The sequence below is a fragment of the Triticum dicoccoides genome, chromosome 6B (genome assembly GCF_002162155.2).
Source record: "Triticum dicoccoides isolate Atlit2015 ecotype Zavitan chromosome 6B, WEW_v2.0, whole genome shotgun sequence".
Classification (NCBI taxonomy): domain Eukaryota; kingdom Viridiplantae; phylum Streptophyta; class Magnoliopsida; order Poales; family Poaceae; genus Triticum; species Triticum dicoccoides.
Genome location: NC_041391.1, coordinates 245,638,322 through 245,642,999, shown reverse-complemented (window position 1 = coordinate 245,642,999; position 4,678 = coordinate 245,638,322).

Genomic DNA, 4,678 nt, shown 5'->3' with positions numbered 1-4,678 from the left:
CCGTGAACCCATTCACTTGCGCCTGACACTCATGCCACTTGTTGTACACCCCCGGAACCTTCCCTTTGTACACGACATAGCATTTCCATCTCGCCATCACGAAACTAGGTACCTGTTAGAGATGCATGTTCATGAAGAGGATGTACAATCATATATATGCAACAAAATATACTAGAGCAACAAAAAAAGAAAGGTTAGCAACTAGATGCAACATATACAGTATGCAAATTAATTAACTAGAGGTACGCAGGTCATCGTACGCAAACTAACAAAGTAGCGTACGCAAGTTCGGCAGGGACCGTGGACATCACAAAGTTTCATCGCTACAAAAAGTATACAAGTTCAACCGACACATATCATCATCATCGGCATCATAAATCACTAGAAGTTCCATCCTTCCATATCATCGAGGACGAACCCTAGCTTCTTGAACGACGTGAGGTCTAGACGTTGCATGCCTATGTGAGTTCGGACGTCAGCTCGCGATATAGGGCTGTGGTGGAACATCCCCTTCTCATCGACGACTTCTTTCATGATGATCGTCGCAATGTCGCTTTGGATGCGAAAGAAGTCATCTCTAAGTTTGTAATTCGCTTCTCCATGAGATTCTAGCCACTTGTGGATATGATCATCATTTTTGCTGTTAATGCGAAGTTTTTGGTGATCCGTGTTGAACTGAATCATGAGATGGACGATGTAGAATCCATCCTTCTTGCTTGGTTTTAGGACATGGATGCAGGAGAAGTTAGTTTTATGCGCGAAACCCATCTTCTTGTTCCTTTGTTTCCTGATATGCACGTGGCCACCTATAAAGCTGAAGCCTTGGAGAGCATCATCTAGAATATTCATTATGTGGGTGTAATCCTTTTTCTCGTAGTCTCTGGAAGGGTCAAAATACACGGCGTGGGAGACTTGCGGGTAAAGAACGATAAGGACGGCGCGCCCGTTGCTGTGGGGAAAAGACACCTCAAATTATTCCCCATATGAGAGAGAAGGAATGATTGAAATGTACGAAAGGGTTGTCCAGAACTGACTTACTTTGGATGATAAGGCACGAGGACAATTTCCCGGTCCTTATTCTGTACCATGAAGTTTTGGAGGTACTCCCTAGCAGCTTCACGCTCAAAGTCGCCGAGACTCAAGAAAGACTCGTGCATGTAGTACGGATCCGCCACACAGATTTGCGAGACTTCTTCACTCTTCATGACGGAGCTCATATGTAGCGCAAAAAGGCGGACGATAGTAAAATCAAGCCGCCTTATTAGAAATATCTCAAAGATATGGTCAAACCGGAGGAAGAACACCTCCGCGGGCCGTGTGTCGACGTAGCACTTCCCCTCAGGCACACGAGCCGCGTATGTCGGATATCCTGGATCCTTTGAGGCTAGTAGGCTTTTCTCAGTGGACAGCACATGGTCGTGCAGTCTCCTGAGATCCCCTGATAGTGCCTCCAGCGGTTTCGGCGGTAGCATCGGCTCGCCCGTGAGATGGAACATGACTGCACCTTTCACGCGTACACGCTCTTCAGAATGCATCGTCTGTCTACTGTGTGCTCTGGCTTGTTTGGAGGCAGTTACCTTCCCCGATCTCTTCCTCTCCTTTTTCTTGGGCACACCTTCCAGACCCTTCCTTAACCCCTGCACAAGTGTTCCCGGCTAAGTACTGTACGACCCTCGCGCCCGGCTAGTTGAGCCTGTGTTGAGGCGGCATCTTCAGGCGTGTCCTGTGAGGATTTCATGAAGAGAGACTTTTTGCAATCCATGGTACGACCCTGCCCGGGCATATCATCCATATCCTCATTAGCAAGTTGATAGCCCGATTCGTCATATGGTTGACTCATCATATCTATGTCACAGTCATACGCGTTTGTATTGAGGTAATCCATAGGGTCGACCTCCGTCTCATCATCCATTCTCTGTTCTACAGGAGAAATTACATCAGCCAGTACTATTGCACCCCCTTCATCATGTCATCTGCCGCTCTCACCCGGCACTACAGGAGCTGGTAATTGCGTAGGCGGGGTGGTGGTCTCCGCACATGCTTGTTGATGTGTGGTAGTTATTGGTGTGCTCTCGGCCGGCTCCAGACGAATAAGATTCTTCGGCCATCGCAGCACCCAACCCTTGCAGCGTTCAATCCGCAGAGGGGTCTCGTCGTCCGCTCTCACATGCTGTACTGGAGGAGGCAAATCCTCGTGCCCCGATTTCACACTGGTCAAGCTAACCCTGAAGTGCCCAGCGGGGATCGGCTGGTTGTGGAACGTGCGTTGAGAGGGGTCCATTATCATCCCCATTCCCACGTCCACCTTCTGGCCTTTGATCAAGTAGAGTATGGTGCACGGGGTTTCTTTCGCCTGCAAACACATATGTCTGTGGCGTAAAACAACCGAAAGGCAACAAAAATGGAATATTATCTATATATATATATATATGTTGGTGCGACATGTAATTACCGTGACGGCGTCGAGCTCAGCCAAAGACGAAGGCCCACCTAGCACGCCTGAGACTGAGGACGGGCTGCTATGAGCGGGAGCGGCTGCGAGAGGAGGCCCGGTTGCTTGAGCAAGTGATGGTGCGATGGTGTTGTTGTTCATGGAGTTGCTCGCAACGAAACTGGGCATCGGGAAATCATGTACCGTCTTGTACGGATTTTCCTTCGCCCAGTTGATGATAACTGGAACCAAGTTAGTAGCGAAATCATTTCTGTAGGCAGTTACAGCTGCACTGACTGCCTACTGTAGCAACTCATATTTGTCCTTGGCTGCTTTTTTCGCGTCCTCAGCTGCTTTTTTCTCGACCGCAAGCTTCACCTTTGCATCGATGTCCGCCTGACTAAACTTCTTTTTCTGCTTCTTGGCCTTCGGGCCGTCGTTGTAAAACACCTTCCACGTGGCGCCGTCTCCAGCGCCGTGCACACGACCATATTGGGGCCGCTGGTCCAACGGGAGTCCCTTAAGTTCGTTCAAGGCCCGGTTGAGAGGGGTGTCCCACTTGGGCCTCATCGGAGAAGTAGGGCTTTCGGCTGCAAGCCGGTGTTGCTTCTCCAGTAGTCTAATAAATTTCCTCGTGATCTTGTCCATGTAAAAAACCTTTTTCTCCTTGTCCCACTTGTAGCGGGCCCTGATGAAGTCATGCTCCAAGGGGTTGGTGAACTTCGCGAAGGGGTCTGGGAGACCCGCGGCTTCACGTTCCGCGTCCTCCTTATCCCATATGGGCCTTTTACCGAGGTAGCCACGGCTTCCGAGGCAATTCTTCCCCATGTTCCTTTGCTGAAGGCTTTTGAATTTTGCAGCCTTAGCCTTGGCTGCCTTGGTAGCGCAAGTGTCCTTGAATTTTTCGAACTCCTCTTCCGTAAGTGTCGGATTTTCCTCTAGAATCTTGGACAGGGGTTCATCAGCCTCAATAGCTCGTTTCACCCTCCCTTTCTAGGAGGCCAAATCATTGCTGAACATGCCCATGGCGTGATTGTTAATCTTTTTCATCTTCGGATCATCCCACGGTTGTTCTATGTTATCATCACGGCGGGGAACTTGAATCTCTTGTGCAACTTCATTAGGAGCAACTGCGTCAAATGTTCTTTACTCCTTAAGTCATCGTCGTTGATGCTTGCGCATTCCCGTAGGATGCATCCTACTTGGTTCCCATAGCACTTGCGAGGTTCTTCCGGCTCTAACGGCTCAAACTTGCCAGGTGCCATCTTTGTGATCACAAGTCGTCAAATCCCTAGTTTGTTAGGGTTTCATATCCTCTGCTTCTTATGCTTCCTCTTTTCGGTATCGGCATCGGGGCCGGTACCTTCCCCGCCGGTACCTTCCCCACCGGTCTCGGTGCCGCCATCGGTGCCGGCGCCGTCGGTGTCGATGTCGGCGTTAGTACCATCATCGAGGCCAACCTGCAAACCTTGCTTAGCAGTCAAATAGTCGAGGTACTCTTGTTCACCCTCATAATCCATCTCGTCTGCATCTTGGTTAGAAGGCCCAGTTTCTTCGTTGTTCGACATGTTTCCTATGATTTAGTGGCTGTAACGCCCCGGATCCGATGCGCCAAGTGTCTGCCAGTTATTCGTCGTTGTTGCCATGTCATTTGCTTGCGTGTTGCATTTTATCATGTCATCATGTGCATCTCATTTTGCATACGTGTTCGTCTCATGCATCCGAGCTTTTTCCCCGTTGTCCGTTTTGCAATCCGGCGCTCCTATGTCATCTGGCGGTCCCTTTTGACCTCTTCTCTTGTGCGGGTGTTAAACATTCTCGGAATGGCCCGAGGTTTGCCAAGCGTCCTTGGTATAGCACCGGTAGACCGCCTGTCAAGTTTCATGCCATTTGGAGGTCGTTTGATACTCCAACGGTTAATCGGGTAACCGTAAAGGCCTCTTTTGTTGCAGCCCAACACCCCTTCCAAAGTGTCCCAAAACCCATCTAACTCCCCTCCATGCTCTCGGTCGTTCGATCACGATCGCGTGGCCGAAAACCACACCTCATTTGGACTCTCCTAGCTCCCTCTACCTATAAATATGTGACCCTCCCCGAATTTTTGCGGTGCAAACCCTAGATCCAATCGCCCCCGCCGCGCCCGGACATGTCCGCACCCGGCCGGACACCTCTCCGCCACCGCCCCGGGCCAGTGGCACGCCGCCACGTGGCCCCCGCGCCCTCCCGCCGCCGCCGGCCCGCGGGGCC